Source organism: Pyxicephalus adspersus, chromosome 7 (assembly GCF_032062135.1).
Source record: "Pyxicephalus adspersus chromosome 7, UCB_Pads_2.0, whole genome shotgun sequence".
Lineage (NCBI taxonomy): Eukaryota > Metazoa > Chordata > Amphibia > Anura > Pyxicephalidae > Pyxicephalus > Pyxicephalus adspersus.
The window spans coordinates 41,643,377-41,661,158 of record NC_092864.1 but is presented as its reverse complement, the minus strand read 5'-3'; the positions used below and the strand labels follow the sequence as shown (position 1 = coordinate 41,661,158).

The window sequence follows — 17,782 nt, the reverse complement described above, 5'->3', positions numbered from 1 at the left end:
TGTTAGCGCTATATAAATATATAATATATAATTACAATATTAAGTCACCCATAATAATTTATTATATGCTGACTCATAGTTAGGGGCTGCATGGCTCAGGGCTTATGATTGATATGGATAAACAAACTTTTCATATTCTGGGTTAGGAATCATATTTTAGGTTCTGAAACCTAAAGGCTTTTTTAGATGTTTGGGTGGCATGAATCCATTCTTAGGTTTTTACACTTTTATTTATGTGTGCTGAGTGATGCTCATGGTTTTAACTACTTTTTACTCTCTTTACTTTTAGAGCCTTCTGCTGGGTAAAAAGACTGAGCACTGATAAAACACTAAAAAGGTACATGTATTGGCAGCTTGTTTTGGGTAAACCATTCAAAGGCATCTTGTCAGTCAGTTTTGTGTTAAGATTTGGATGCTGTGCAGAGCCCTGCTTTGGTAATACTGTTTTTGTTAGCTGACTTGCTTAAAAAAAATGCAAGACAAACCTGCTTAGACTGTTCCTGGGTGTCCCTGTCTCTTCCATGTTTCACTGCTGTCAATGCTAGTTGCTGTCCCCCTTGCAATGATTGACTATCAAGGGAGTACCAAGGTTATTTAACAAACTATTTGCTATAATAGCAAAGTCATTTGCTATAATTCATCAAATATTTTGAATCCTGGACCAGATCTACTGTGGGTTTGCTGGATCACTGAGGTTCTTCCATCATAGTCTTAGAGGGCTTATTTATAAAAAAAAGCGAGTGCCACATCCAAGTATTGGTAAAGTCAATATATTACATTTTTGTGTTAGGGTTTAGATACATTTTAAACTAAATTCGGTACTACCTACCTACAAAAAAGTTTGAAGATTGAATCACCTCCTAAAAAACAACAGCACCATAAATATGCCAGATAAAATATAGCATACAAAGTATCCCAAGAGTACCATTATATATATTGGGCATAAATAAGTTTTCTTTGTATCCTATATTCAAAAGAGAAAACGAGGCCAATAAATGTGGATGTCAAGAACACAAATGAAACCTCCACAACCAGTTTTGATTTTTTAAACTCTACTTTTTTTTTTGACTGACTCTGTGTTTCCAGAAAGATTGTTTGTAATTATGCAAGGCTGATACACATGCCAAACTTCCAGAATTATATCTGTAGTGCAAGCTGTTTTAATTTGGAGTGCCAAGCGTAGAACTAGGAACACAAGTTTTTAGGATAGATAGATTGCCAGTCGGAAAACAAAAAAACAAAAAAACAAGATCCTGAAGAACTTTGTATTCTGGTTACCAAAGCGGCAAGAGCACCAAGCAAAAACTCTGTGTTCCTGTTTTGTAAATGCCTCACAAGAAAAGGACATCATGTTTTCAGTTCCTTTATTAAACACACATCAATTTCCTGCTAAAAGGCATTTTGTAGTGTTGGGGATGCCCTTGAAATGGCAGTAACAGTAAAGCTAGTGAATTACAGATATAGTCTGAAATGACCCTGTCGACTTACTCAAAATCTGAATACAACAGCTCACTATAAAGAAGAATGTGAATACGTAACCCTACTACTGCCTGAGCTCCATTTAGAAAGAATAACTGGATATATTTATTTTGGCATACTGCCATCAGTCATAGGTATGCTGCCAGTGTCACTCATTAGGAAGGTGGGAGGTTGCAGCAGGGGTTTAAAGTTTTAGAGTTATTTTCTTTATGTAGCATCTACAACTTGAGTCCTGTTCAATGCCAGCATGGTACTAAGAAGTCCTCGCTCTTTGTAAGAAAGCATTGGTGTCTTTGTAGAGGTCTGCCATGCCCCTGCTAAGTCGGAGTTCTTTGATCAGCAGGTTGCGTGGTACACTGCATGGACACTCCCATAGGTCTATTTTATAGCATGGATATACTAAAAATCCTTTTAATAGTGGAATTGTTTAACATACGTAAGTGTAGCATATTGTTGAGGTTTATGCATTCTTTAACTTATGTTGCGCTACATTATTATTATTATTATTATTACACAGTATTTATGTAGCGCTGACATATTATTCAGCACTTTACAAAGTCCATAGTCATGTCACTAACTGTCCCTCAAAGGGCTCATAATCTGTCGCTCTATGTCGGTTATCAGCTCATACCTTTACTACTAGGATCTATTTATATTAAAGGTTTTTAATATGTGCATTGATCCATAACTTTTGTTGAATTTCCACAAAAAAATTGGAGCTTCCTTACTTTTTGCAGCACAGTCCAAAGCAACATATGTGTCCAATAAAGTGTTTTTGAACCCACTCCCTGTTTTGCCCCTGTAGGTACACAATGATTTATTAAAGCTCTCTAACACTGGAGAAGATACACTATCCTAGCTGAACCTGGCTCCCATTACCACACAGCCTCTATCCCGCCTCTATCCCTGTCCTTTTCTCCATAGTTGTGAACAAATTTACTTATCCATAAGATGGGCCTTGTACACTATGGGAAACTATGCTCCCCACCCTTCCAAAAGTTTGTGGAAGCTGCGCTGTCAATCAACACAGAAGGCTGAACTATAGGGGATACATGCATGCTTCTCTAAGCCCAGTGATGCAAAAAGGCAAGCCAGCATGGATCTAGTTCCATTTTATTATTATTATTAATAATATTAATAATAAACAGGATTTATATAGCGCCAACATGTTACTCAGCGGTGTACATTAAATAGGGGTTGCAAATGACAGACTAATACAGACAGTGATACAGGAGGAGAGGACCCTGCCCCGAAGAGCTTACAATCTAGTAGGTGGGGGAATTTACACACAATAGGAGGGGATCCATGTTACTGTGTTTAAAAGAAATCCAAACACAATGCAATAAAAGTCATGTGAAATAGAACACTGCTATACTTTACAAATATTCAAAGTGTATTTTTGGGTTCACGTCAACATTGTGCTGGGAAGCAGGTTTGTATGTTTTGGCAGTGTATTAGTGCTTCAGTGCCATTTAAAGAATGTATGGCTTTGTACCAAAACACACAGATGAGTGTATGGTAACACATGTTCATGCGTGGTTCAATGCACATGTACAATTGTATGGCGACCTTTAGAGATGTTTGTACTGCTAGCTAAAACCACATAGGAGCTTACAATCACAAAAACATTGTTTCCCAATCATTTTAACACGGGGGAACCCTTGAAATACCTTTCAGGTCTTCAGGGAGCCCCTTCTATAAATACTATATACACAGCTCACAGTACATTAGTGGAGTAGTCATTGGAAAGAATGCCTTTTACATGGCTGACCAGGGGGAAGAATGTCACCCCTACAGATAGCCAAAAAGATAATTGGTATCTGTTAACTAACCTAAAAGTCACAAACTGCTCCTTAAACAAGGAACCCCTACAACCCCTGGAGGAACCCTGGTTTAGAAACATTGCACAAAGCCATTGGACTTCCAGCCTTACTCTGGCTGGAGCTTGGTAGCCCATTGTTACTCCTGTTTGGCTAGAAACAATAGGAAAAGACCACATACATGGTCCAGATGTGATCATTATGCAGCTGGATTTTTAATTTTCAACAACCATTCTAATAGTAATCCAAATTAAAATGATGTAATGTTAAATTTGTGCTGATTATTTGTAAATTAGGTGTAGAACGTGTTATATTGGCAGTCGCTCTGTGTATAGCAACCCGTAGTAATAAACAGTGTCTGCTTCGACCATTTGTAACAGGTGTTGTGTGTCGCTGAGGGGGTGGTTGAATGGTGTCATTAGAATATATGACTTATTTCACCTGAAGCATTGCGAGCATTGTGGTTTCTGTTATCCGTTTCTCATCCTCTCATGGCTCGGAGATGTCACCTGATATTCTCGTGGATGGGCTGAAAATTGAAAAGTTCTTTGTTTTCAGTGTAGAAGGAAAAGCAAGTAAATGTTTCTGCCAGACTGCAGTGTCATGCGACACCCTGCAAAACAGCAAAGCTTCACATTAGGTACATTAATATTTAAGAAATAATGATGCCCTTACTGTTCAGTCATAACATTCCTTGTGATTGTTTTGCTCCATGTATATTTGCCCAGCTGCTCTCATGTCAAGAGACCATTTCAGGTCTGGCTGTCTTTAATTCTCAGTCTTTAAAAAAAATAATTTAGAAGTTTCAGCACACACATTTTAGGCATGTTTTTTTTCACATGTTAGGCTGCATTCCTATATGATCTTAATGCACAGGTAGATCAGTCAGTCTCCATGGGTTGGCCCATGTGGGAAATGATGTCTAGGAGCCCACCAGTAGAATGCCCGAAAGCCAATCTTTGAAGATAGCTAAACAAATATTGTTGTATACACTTTCATATTCATCAACATGTTGGAAGTGTGTTATTGGAATGCCTTGACACATTACACGATGGATTATGGAATCCAAGTTACCCTAGTAGCTATAATTGATGAGTATGCTCCTGACACTCATCTCAAAGACACCACTTGGAAAAATGAAAAATATTCTACAACAGCCATTCTCAACCAGGGTTCTATACTACCCCACAGTTCTTTTAGAGGTTGCTAGGAGTTTGTCCAACTATGGCTTATTGAGCTCCATTTTAAATATGCCCCCAATAGAGCCCAGCTACATGACACTTATGATGTTTTTAATTGTCCATAAAGGTGATGGGGGCATTCTCTGCACTGACCACCAATTTAGGAGGCAGACTAACCACCAATGGTTTTAGAGACCTGAAAATTTATTTATGGGTAAAATGTTTGTCTTCATCATTACAGAATATTTATTTGCACAGCTATTAGTTTAGCCTCATTACCCTAAGACTTTTTCACATTTACTGTTCTGCCCTTGTTTCCGCTTGTTGTAATATTTATTTTTGTTACCCAGGTTCTTTCTTCATAATATTTTTTGGGCTGGATTTAAGTTGGTAAATGGTTGGGTTTATTTCCTAAACCTGATTTTTTTGCTGTCCATCCCTTTTCTTTATTTATAATAGATCTTTCTGAGAAAAATATATAAAAGTGAATATTGAAACATTGAATTGTAAAGGCTGTATAGTAGCAGTCACTTCTATCATGTGTCTTTAGACCATGACCATCTCCCAATGCATCTCCTGGGTCTTGTAAAGGAGATAATTCACTTTGTTATGTGAACAGCCTATATCCCTTTAGTACTGTGTTTCTTGACCAGGGTTCCTCCAGAGGTTGCTGGGAGGGCCATGACCAGTTTGGATCTCCCAGGTCAGTTTAACTAATACTAAAGATTTGTGTTGTGGCTATCTATAAGGGTGTCAGCCTTCCCACTGGCCTGTATTAGAGACATTCTCCATACTGACCACCATGTTAATGTACTGTGAGTTTTAGAATATAGCAGGGTTTCCCTGAAGACCTGAAAGTTATTTCAAGGGTTCCCCCATGTTGAAAAGGTTAAGAAACACTGCTTTAATAAACCAGCCCCATAATCTGACAATCCCATGTAGCATAATATTACATTTACACAAAAAGTGCAGCAATGTTACAAACCTATAAACTAGTGAATAAAGCAGGTTCTACCTTTATGTTTAACTTTATAACAATAAGAGTGTACAACAATTACATTTAGGCCTTTCCTTCTGTATTCATCACTTTTACACAAAGTCAAAACCAATTAGCTGATAATAATAACCAGCAAGCACTATCACTAGAAAAATGGCGTTTACATTACCCTGAAATTTTTACAAATCACTGCAGCAGTATTTCAGAGGGCATTTCACAGGGCTTCCGGAAATGCAGTCTTTACACTGTTCGATTTCCTCTTGTTTCCAATATCACCAATCACATCACAAAGGCTTTTTTAATAAATATTTTTTTAGTTTTAATTGCATTTTACTGCTGCCAATCTGCTGCAGCATTTTGTAGCATCTTCTGTCTAATGCACACACTCCAGAGATAGCAGCATGTCATTTCTCAGGATGGCTGACAACAATAGACCTTGTCTATATAATAGGCGTTAGGGCTATCCCACATGTTGGAAATCCATCCCACCGCTGACAGTTGGTTTGTGGTTTTTCAAAGTAAATTACATCATGATAATGGATAACCCCATGGCCAGTGCTCAGGGTACTTGACAAATTCAATGCTATATGGGGCAGTTGAAAGTATTTCAGAGAAACCCCAAAGTTTAAGTTCCATCTGGACCCTTCGCTTTCTTAAAGCATAACTAAAGTGAAAATAAAAAAAATCACACTTACCTTTAATTCACAGATCCCTCAGTTGCACTGGATTTTTCTTTGATCTGGTTTCCCTGGAGTTCTTCTTCCGGTGCAGAGGAAGGGCCAGGGCCGCCATCTTTGGTCTACTTTTCCAGTCTTCTCGCTACATCACCCAATCTCACACTGTGCATGCGTGAGATCGGCATCTCTTTCCCCTTCTATGCATGCCCAATCTCAGAAGGAGCCTCCCGGGATGCGTGATGTAGGTGTCCCATGAGGCTCTACGCTCCCATTTAGTCTTACTTTTATGTAAAGTGAAAATGTTGAGTTTAGGTCCGCTTTAAAAATGTATGATATATGTTAATATTGGATTTCTGTGCCTTGTTTTGTATGCAATTTAAATGGCTGCATTTGCCACTTTCCTTCTCTCCTCAAGAAATGTATTCACTGGACATTGTTGTAAGTTGCAGATTTAAAAATACTTTGAAATACATGAAAATGTTAAAGCTAATCTGAAATTTAGGTTATTGGGTTTCCTTTAACTTTGTTAGGAAGCTTTTGTTGCCATGTCCTTCACTAATAAATTATTCCACCTTTGATCCAAAACTTGCTGCCCATCTAGTATGCATTCTTTACATGTCTTCCCAATTCTATCCGGGGAATAGAATAATACTTTGTGTTAATTAATACAGGAGATGGCTATCTTCATAGGAAATCCAGAATGAGATGAGGAAACAACTTGTGAAGTGACACATGGGAATGAAAATATAGTTCTGTCCCAGTTAAAGACAAATCTGGGTTAGTGCCAGTCTGAAAATCTCCTTGAAGTGGTTTGGATGACACTTTCTGTTCTCATCTTTCCTCCCTCTCGTTAAATTGTTTCGGGGCTTCACAAAGTAATTACCATTACCAGACAGAATACCACCTGCAAGGTACATTGTCTAATATTGGCAGGGCTGCTTTAAAATTTCTTATCAGCCATAGACCCATCAAGCCATTAACACATGGTGAATGCATGCTGCTGCAACATGTCAGGGCGCAATCTGCCATGTTGTGTGTTGTGATGCCTGTTTGATCCCTACTCTTTGAAGTGAATCCACAAGCTCTGTGCTTTGAGAACTCCCAAATTACAGCTCTCACATGACAGCCAGATTTGCATTTGTAAACAACAGATTTGTAAACAACAGAGTATACAAAATACTTGTTCTGTTAAGGGAAATAGCATGGGAAATATTAGGGGCCATTAGAGAACATGTCAAAGCACCATATGAATGTATAAGTGGCTTACCATCCCCTTTGTATTAGTAACAAAGTGAAGTGGAAATATATGTATGTATAAAACTTGAGAAGATAAACTCATATAAGGGATTCAGCAAATTTGCAATGAATTTCTTAATATAATTTGCTATTATTTGGCATATGTTTTCAATCATGAATCACCCAGGTTCTCCCATTGTAGTCTTGGAGAGTCTTGAGAGAGGCCAGTCTTGGAGAGCTTTGATAAATAAGACCTAATATGCATACCTAGGATGCATGTGTGATACATGCTGGGTATCCAAACACATGCAAGAATGGGAATAACAGGAAGAATGATCATAGGATAGCTCTATACCGATGATCTGTAAAGTTTAAGCGCCACCTTTGAACAATTTTTAGATTTTACATGTTGATCTTGACAACCATTCAATCAACACAGTTTCATATTTTTTATTTATTTTACTTTTATGGGGGGTTTATTTTGTTTTGGTGAAAAAATTATTGTTAATGTATTTTATATTTTTTTTGCTATCATATCCAGTTTTTACTATACAGGGTACCCTCCATTTTTGTAAAAAAAACATACAAATTTTACATACAATTAAAAAATAATGAAATAATATCTTGAATGTACTGATGATTTAAATTTCTTTTGTTCATACAAAGGATTTATTGTTACTGTTTTTTTACAGTAAAACATTTGAAAATTAATCGGGTTAGCGGTTAAGGTAAACAATTACGCTTATAGCTTTTCCTGGAATGTTCAGTGTTAGGACAATCCCGCTGGATGCTCCAACAATAGTCATCATATGTACATCCCATCTACCCTGATACTGTCTTTCCATGACCTTCAAATCTTGGTGGAATCGTTCACCTTGCTCATCACTGACTGCTCCAAGGTTTTCCAGGAAGATGGCTATGCAGAAAATGCATTTTGATGCTCATATTGCAGTCAAGCATTTTGTAGCTCTCCAAGAGTTTCTGGACAATTTCTGTGTGATTATTTGCTTGTGTGTTTCCAAGAAAGTCCTTGACAATGGCTTTGAATGATAACCAAGCATTCTTTTCGACTTCTGACATTGTGCTGATGAAATGTTCATCTTTGATGAGCTGCCAAATCTGTGGACCATCAAACACATGGGCTTTTATTTTTTCAAATGACAGGCTAGGAAATGCCAAAATTAGGTACTTGAAACAGTCTCCTTCAGCTGGTAAAGCTTTAACAAACTGCTTCATCAGACCCAGTTTCATGTGCAGAGGTGAGAATATAATATTCTTTCTATCAACAAGTGGCTCATGTAGAATGTTTGGATCACCTGGTTTTAGGGCAGATCTTGGAGGTCAATTCCTTTCCACCCAATACTTCTCACAAGCTCTGCTGTCCCACATGCACAGATAACAGGGATACTTGGTGACCAAGAAGGAAGCATACCATTTTAAGGTCAACACAGATGACCCAATTGTGTTGGTTATATTGCAACAACTCAATAACTCTCTTTATGTCTGCATATTCTTCACAAAAAGAAACTTAAGGGCCAATTAGGACTGACCCAAATATATTGCCATTGTGAAGGAGGACACACTTTAAGCTCCGCTTTGAGCTATCGATTACTAGTTGCCAATCCATCATAGATTGGAATTCCCAATTCCTCCATTAAACCAGGTATGTTATGGCAATACAAAAAGCGAATTTCAGTTCTAAAGTACCGCAGAAATGCAATTTCTATGGTTCGAAAGTATGATACCTTGGTTCCTTTTTCAAGTACGTTTTTCTCACGCAGTCTTTATTCTAGGAGTTCTGAATCCTTCTTCGATAGTTCCAAATCCTGTGCCAAATCACTCCACTCATGCTGATCAAATCCCTTACAAAGAGTCATCTTAAATTTCAAACTATTCATCATTGTTGTCACCTAGTTCATCACCATAACCATGTTCTTCAAGAGAGGGTAGTGTAACAAAAACCTGCACTGGGATTTAATTTAAATGAGCCACTGGGCATATAGCCGATGGTAGACTAGGTTACTCTATGTTACATTTATTTTTCTTCTTATATCCTGAAGTTTTCACTATACAAAAGTAACAGTCACTGAAATGATCTCCTGGTTCACACCAAACCATAGGTATACCAAATTGCATCTTATCACAAGTTCCCCTTGTCCACATCCGTAATCTCTCGATTTACTGTTTGCACACATTATGAGGGGCCCAAGATTTATCTTGATCACCAAGTTTAACTTTGAAATATGCCAAATAGGCTTGGTCTTCAAATGTGCTGATGTTTGCCCTTTGACTAAGAATGGTGAAACTGCCACAGATATAACAAAATGAATCAGGACTGTTTAGGCACTTACAATGAGAAACAGCAGAGCCAGACATGATCTGAAAGAAAAGAAATACGTGTGTATGTAGAAAAATACATTTTGCCTATTCACTACGTAAAGCAGGGCATAACCTCTGACCACACTGTCTTGCGTGTAAATGAATAGCCTATAAAAATCCAGGCTATAGTAAATGTATGCATATGAGCTGCACTACATTGCAATGTAAAAACCTGCATTTGCCAACAATGCACATGTGCATGAGCCCTAAGGCTTTAGCTAGACAGACAATGGCAGCTCCTGATGGTTAGAATCTACCCAGCCACTCGGGGCACTCCCAACTGCTGTTTTAGTTCTTAATGAATCAGCGTTCAAAATTTGGCAGCAGACAATACCAAGCCATTTACTCCCATCCCTTGTACCTTCCCATGTACGCATGAACCTACATATAGCATGTCAATTGTGGACATATATGTCAGGCATTAAGACCACAATGTCACCACTCAATTTAGCCTAATGACGTAGGTGAATTGACAAGATTCTGTCTTGATGTCCCCTGAGGTGGGTTTAACGCCCATGGACATAAAATGACCAAAGCAAAAATAGCAGCAAAAAAGACATTTAAATAACCGAATAATGTCACCATAGCCCAGCGTCATCACTGAAAATAGCTTGACCTTCCCAGAAAGTGAATTGTGGTATGCTTGCTGTACCTTGGGTAGTGCTTATTCATCCCAATGAGGAATAAAAAAAAAAAAAACACATTGAATAGACCAAGAATAGAAAAACTGTATTCACTGCTTGTCAGGTATATAAAAAAAGAATTTGTGTGTACAGTGAAAGCACACCTGTAGAGATCAATAACACAGTCTGTGAGCTATTTGTGCTTTATTAAGTTCAAGATCCTGGGGATCTTTTACCATCATTGTGGAAAAATATGCGATTGTCATATAAATGAAGTCTTCATTCTGATTTGTTTCTCTAGTTTAAACAGGTCAATTCTGGAATATTGAAGCATTATTAAATGGATATGACTGGCACTGCAACACATTATGGGTCTGATTTAATAAAACTCTCCAAGACTGGAGAAGATAGGCTATCATGGGGGATCTTTCATAGGTGGAATAATTTCTTAAAAATCTTGTATTAGTTAGCAAATGTTTTCAATCTTTTCCAGGTTTGCCTGATCACCCAGGTTCTCCCATGTTAGTCTATTTTCTCCAGTCTTGGATTTAATATATCAGGCTCAATGTACTAATACAAATGTACAACAGGTATTATTATTATTAAACAGGATTTATATAGCGCCAACATATTATGCAGCGCTGTACATTAAATAGGGATTGCAAATGACAGACTAATACAGACAGTGATAAAGGAGGAGAGGACCCTGCCCCGAAGAGCTTACGATATTCGTCAACATTTTCCAACTCTTACTAAGGAAAGTATAATGTGTATAAATCATCTTTTAGCACATAAGCAATTCCAGTTTTAAAGATCTATGACTGTGGATAATAACAGTTGTAAAAAGGACTAATCGTCAATAAATTGTACTATAAACTAATTTCAAAGTGAAGGAGGCAGGGTGGGGGGTGTTGTACTGTTATGTCAGGTCATCCAGGGTGTGTGCTCATAATAGTCTGGGCCCACAGGAAGTAGGCAGGACAGCAGGTAAAGCTTCTGCAAGAGATAAAGCTAGCACTAATGTGGGTATAGCATTTTTATTTTTTGAAATGCACATGCATGCAGACTGCTGCAGGTAACACCCACATGTGATGATGAACCCCATGATTGAAGGAACTGAAACACAATTAATAAAGAGAAACAGGTCGAGGACAGTTCAGCTGAGGAACAAATGGTGTGATTAGCCTTTCTCAATGAGAATTCTTCAAGAGGTGTGACTTCCTGCATGGGTGTGTGTGTGGTGGGGGGCTGACCTTCCCAACAGGGGCCGTAGAGAGCCTTAAGAGGTAACCATGCTTATCTTTTCACACTATATATAAAACTAAAACAAATAAAAACAGATGAAAAACTTTAAGGCAAGTTCCAATCAACAGACAGAAAAGTCAATGCAAAAAGCTGTCGCCTTGCAATCAGTACTAACATACATGTCTATCAAATTTAACCTTTCACAAACTTCAGCTGTTCAGGTCGAAAGGAGGACAAAATAAAATCCCTTGGGTGGGCCAGAGCAAAAATTAAAAGTTAGGACTGACAGTAAGCAAAACAAGTCAAGACATGGGCGGACAAATGGGACTGGCTGGGGTCTAAAGCAGAATCACAATATTATAAACAGGTCAACATCAGACACTGCATAGGACAGCTAGGTTCTGTGTAACACAGGCACTATAGACTATGGGCCTGATTTAATAAACTCTCCAAGATTGGAAAAGACAGACTTTCATGGAAGAACCTGGGTGATGCCGCAAACCTGGAATTGTTTTCCTAAAAAAAATTTGCTAATAGTTGGCAAATATTTTAAATCCTGAGCCTGATCTTTTTCAGGTTTGATTTATCACCCAGGTTCGCCCATTTATCGGCCATGAGCCTATCTTCTCTAGTCTTGGAGAGCTTTATTAAATCAGGTCATAAATATTCTAATAACCACAATACAGTACACTAATAAGTTTAATATTATAGTATATGATAATATAGTTTAATTACACTAATAGGTACCAATATTTACACTAATACATACTCATATTTAGGGCCTGGTGACCTCTATTTGCTCAAAGTATGCTGAAATTTAGAAGGCAAAGGATTATTTTTACCATATAAGTAATCATTTATCTTAAAAAAGACTGCACAAAATATTTTAAAAATTTTTCATAAATGAATAATGTCTTTCCCTTCACTTTTGAAGACATTTGAGTTTATTGCCCTTTGAATATCTGAGGAAGGAAGAAAAATTTGTTCCCAATGAGATAAAGCAAAAAAAAAAATACACACAACTATTAGGAGCTTTCTCATTTATATCATTTGTCTAAAATATGGCTAAGTAATGAACAAATACTTCTTATGGGGATATTTTTTCAAGGTTGAATATGAATATCTAAGCACATATATACCACATCTACGTCACATATCCCAGGGGGCTGTGGGCTGCCCCTTCTGCGCATACCTTTCTTTTTTATTTACTTTTTCTGGAAGTTTGTCACCCAATCTTGTGCAGGACGTATGAAGATGGACTGGATAAGAAGATGGACTGGAATCACGGAGGGATCGACACTTTTCTGACCTGATAGGAAAACCACTTCCCACCACTACATATCTCCCCTCCTATTGTGTGATACTTCCCACACAGCTCATAGATTGTAAGATCTTCTGGGCAAGGTCCTCTCCTCCTCTTGTGTCACTGTGTCTGTCATTTGAAACCCCTATTTATTGTACAGCCCTGCGTAATATGTAGGCGCTATATAAATCTTGTTTAATTATATTAGTAAAAAAATAATAAAAAAGGTAAGCTTTTTTTTTTTTGCAATAATTCCGCTTTAAATGGCTGTCATCAGAACAAATGACGCTGGTGAAGCTAAGTGGCACAGTGGAATAAAGCAGCCACTAGTATTTTAATAAAACACCAAAGGACATATACATAACCCCAATATGGCATTACTGGCCAGTACAAGAACACTGGCACAGGGAATGCCAAATTCTGGGTTAGAGGACTGCCAGCTGACTGATAGAAGTAGGCAGCAGCTGGCACTTGTTTAAAACATACAATTTCTGTGATAAGAAAACATCAAATATCTGTTTTTTAATTATCAGATTTAAAACTGTGTGTGGAGACTTTTAATTTACAACAGCTATCCTATGCAATGCCAAGCAAATAAAAATTAAAGACTGCATTATAGTCTATAAAATTCCTATCTATTGGACCTGATTTATTAAAGCTAATATTTTCAGTCCCGGACCAGATCCATTACAGATTTGCTGGATCACCCAGGTTTCATCATGGGAGTCTTCTACGTTCCTGGTAAGTTTAAATAAATCAAGCCCATTGAGTCAGGCAGAGTCTATGGGCCTGATTTAATAAGGCTCTCCAAAGCTGGACAGGATACACTTTTATCAGTGAAGCTGGGTGATGAATGAATTTCTTTAAATCATTTGCTATTTGCTAGCAAATGTTTTGGATCCTGGAACAGATCCATTCCAGGTTTTCTGGATCACCCAACTTCACTAATAAAAGTGTATCCTCTCCAACCTTGGAGAGCTTTAATAAATCAGGTCCTATTAGTGAGATAAGAGTACCAGCAAAAATAAAGTTTGCATATGCAATGAGAAAATATGAATGCCCCTGTGTACATATATAATTAAAAACTCTTCAGATGACTATGTTCTGATACGATAACTGACCTTTTTCATATCTATACATAACATGAACTTTAAAAAAGCTTCCTTAAGACTTAATTAAACCTTGCAAGGCCACTTTGGTCATGCATTGCGATGCTTCTTGCATACCATATTCTATACAAGGAGGACTGTTCTGAAAATGGTACTTGATTAGAAGAAAATAACCCCATAGAGGGAAAGTTTTCCTCCACCTTCATATCCAAGCTTCCCGCCAGGCATTGTTTTGTAAGAAGTACTCTTGTATCAATCCATTACCTGATATCAGTTTAATTGAGCTCCCGTCTCATGGGCAATTAGGAACGCTGCTCTCTTAGACCATTACAAGACATGCCGAATAGGATGTGTATAGTTTTATGGAAGTTATTTCAATTAATAGGCAATTAGTTGCTGCCGCCACAACTAAATGCTAAGAGTGCAAATGGATAACCTGTAATTGGAAATATAAGGAGAAAACTTGCCCACAAAGAGTAATACAATAGTGTTCCCTGTGTTAAATGGTATCATGTCGACAAGCCAGGAACTATTGTGTCGTGCAAAAAGGACTGGAGGTATAATACTGGCCATTGTTCAAACACTTTCGACATCTCTCACCATTTTTGTACATGTGAACACCTGATACTCTTGTTCAGAAATAACACATACCATTTCCATTTGTCAAAAAAAAAAAATTTGAAACCTCAAACCTACATTGTATTTCAGCCCTATTTCACACCTTTGTGGTTTTTGCTTTAAAAGGACCTATTCCTTATATTGGTAAATGGAAATTATTCTGTGGCTATTAATAGACCTCTTTTAGAACTTTTACTGTTTTATTATTTTATGTTTTGAGTTTATCATTTTATATACTGATTTCTAATTGCACCCTCTAGTGACCATCTATATGTAAGAGAATGGGATTATTATTTCCAATATTAGTCATAGGCATTTGGTAACGTAATTTGCAGCAGTTCTTACATAGAAATCGACCTAGGGATCTATTATGAAAATGGAATCCAACACTTCCCCAGACATTCCCTAGTGGGAATCAATTACTGCCACTGAAACACATGAGGCTGGAAGATTCTCACAAGGGAATTCTTGAGAGAATGTCAGATTCCATGTTTTAAAAATATACCTCATAATGTACAATTGCAAAAAACTAAATGTGATAGCTGTACCCAATCTGACAATACGTGGTCTTCTTTAACAAGGGCTGGTGCATGTGATGTCTAGTTTATTGATCAGAGACTGCTTCTTGTTAAACGGGAGGGAGTAATTGGAGGATATGGCTAAGTCTGTGTGGACACCTGTACCACTGTGCTAATCCTCTTTGAGTAAAAATACAGTGAACAAATTTAGAGTTTACTTTTAGATATTTAGCACATATTATCTAGAACAATAGTTTATTATGATTATATTTTGCCTCCCCTCCTTATTGACATGGTAATAACTTAAATAAATCAAACCTTTTTCCTTAGATTCTGTGAGATCTCATGTAGGCCTTTGTGCTTCTCTTTGTAATGCAGACAAATCATGTCTGGTGCAAAGGCTAAGAGGTTGCTATACATAATTTCCTTGTTGAGTCTCTTTAATAAAACGTGGAATAGCATAAATCCATTTTTTTAAAGGGACAGTAGGACTGGGTAGAAAAGTGGAAAATGATACTGAATGTCTTCCTGCCAGGAACTGAGGAAGGCAGACAACGTGTGCAGTGAAATCAAAGTAAGCAGTTTAACTATGGATGTTTTTCATCACCCTAGCTATCTACTGGAGTTGGTTACAGTGGCAGGGACAAGAAATGAAATTTGAGTTAAGGCTTTGAGAATTGAATTTAAGGCTATCTTTGATACTTCAACATAAGCTATGCTAGCAAATATAGGGGACATGTCTGTGTAAAAGTCTTGCTATACATGTTTATACATGCAGTTACTTTCAGCTGTACAGGTGGTATGGGCAGAGGGATTCTGTAAAAGGACAAATGGGTCATAAATAGTTGGAATTGGTCTAATGAGAAAAGCTTTAGGTGTAGACCAGGATTCTTCAGATTTTACTGTTCAGTTGTTGTTTAGCCAGATATGCTTGTGCTGTGTACGTGTGTTTAAGTACGTTTTTTCGAACACAGGATCTTTTTAGAGTTTTCACACTGCAGACCGTTTCTTTTCTAAACAAAATCATACTCATCATGGGGGCTATGTTAATAAATGGATTAAACAACATTATTCGGAACAATAATAATAACGGCAGCACAGTGGCTCACAGTATTACCAATCTTACCATTGCAGCGCTGGGTCTCAGGTTTGAATCTCAGCGTTGACACTATCTGCATGGAGTTTGCAGGTTCTCCCCTTGTTTGTTTGGGTTTTTTCTGCGTACTCCGGTTTCCTTCCACATTCCAAAAACATGCAGTTAGGTTTTTTGGCTTTCCCACAAAAAAAAAAAAATGACCTTAGACTGTGTTAATGACACGTGACTGTGGTAGGGACATTAGATTGTGAGCTCCTTTGAGGGACAGTTAGTGACATGACTATGGACTTTGTAAAGCGCTGTATAGTATGTTGGCGCTATATAAATTCTGTGTAAAAAAAATTAATAGAGCACAATATAAAGCAGTGCTTCTAGAAATTTTTAATATGGGAGAACCCTTCAAATAACTTTCAGGTCTTAAGGAACCCTTTCTTTAATTATTATATCCACAACTGACAGTACATTAGAATGATTACAATATGTAATAGGCATCAGTTTTGTGCTGCAATCATATAACATATAGCTTAAAATCATACAGATATCACTAATGTATTTACAGGGAATATGCACGATTTATACTCCCATGTCTTTGTAAATCTATAAATAGTATAATAGTATAAAATGTCAAACTGCACATAAGACACTTACCCCTGTGTGTATCAGCACTTTCTTATAAATGTACAAAAAATTATCATACAGTATTTATATAGTGCCAACAAAATACACAGCACTTTACAAAGTCCATAGTCATGTCATTAACTGTCCCTCAAAGGGGCTCACAATCTAATGTCCCTACCATAGTCATATGTTAAAGTCTTTATGCATGTTAATGTATATGTATGTTAATCTTTTAATATAGTCTAAGGTCAATGTTGGGGAAGCCAATTAACCTAACTGCATGTTTTTGGAATGTGGGGGTAAACCAGAGTACCCAGAGGAAACCCACGCAGACACTGGGTGAACCTGCAAACTCCATGCCTTTAGTGTTCTGGCCGAGATTCTAACCTGGGACCTAGCGCTGCAAAGGCCAGAGTGCTAACCTCTAAGCCACCATGCAGCCCTGAAAGTTTTGAAATATAAGCCCTCCCATGTAATGGGAAATCCTAATGTTTCAGTTGTCACCATGAAAAATTATGTTAAACCTGACAACAGGTTTAACTATTCCCTATTTAAAACAAAAGAGAGAAAGACAACAGTACAGAAATGAAAAGTAAAGTACCTATATTATGTATTAAATTACATGTTGTTTTAGAATAGAAATGTGTAACTGATGATCAGATTGCTTTTCCTGTGCAGAGACTTGGCCAGTACCACAATGTAGCAAAAATTGGGTGTTTTACAGAAGACATTAATAACTGACTGGGGAAGCTGTTAACAAATAGTCAAGGGAAAAAGTAGGGCACGCTGCACGGGTTTGATTTGACATTTGTCAAAACCTCCATGGGGTGCAGAGAAACAGACTTGCTATCATCATTGCTAAGGACCCTTGAAAATGAAGTAC

At 37.4% G+C, this 17,782-nt stretch overlaps 1 protein-coding gene across 3 annotated transcripts in view; it reads left to right on the top strand.

Moving 5' to 3' along the window:
- Window positions 1-17,782, top strand: part of CCDC148 (coiled-coil domain containing 148) — a 117,306-nt gene that overhangs the window by 4,172 nt on the left and 95,352 nt on the right. For 2 of the 3 annotated variants that reach the window (XM_072418190.1, XM_072418189.1), the window contains one exon: window positions 290-337. The exons of the other annotated variant lie outside the window; for it this stretch is intronic. The gene's annotated coding sequence lies outside the window, so the exon portion shown is untranslated. The remainder of the gene's footprint in view (window positions 1-289; window positions 338-17,782) is intronic. 3 annotated transcript variants of the gene reach the window in all.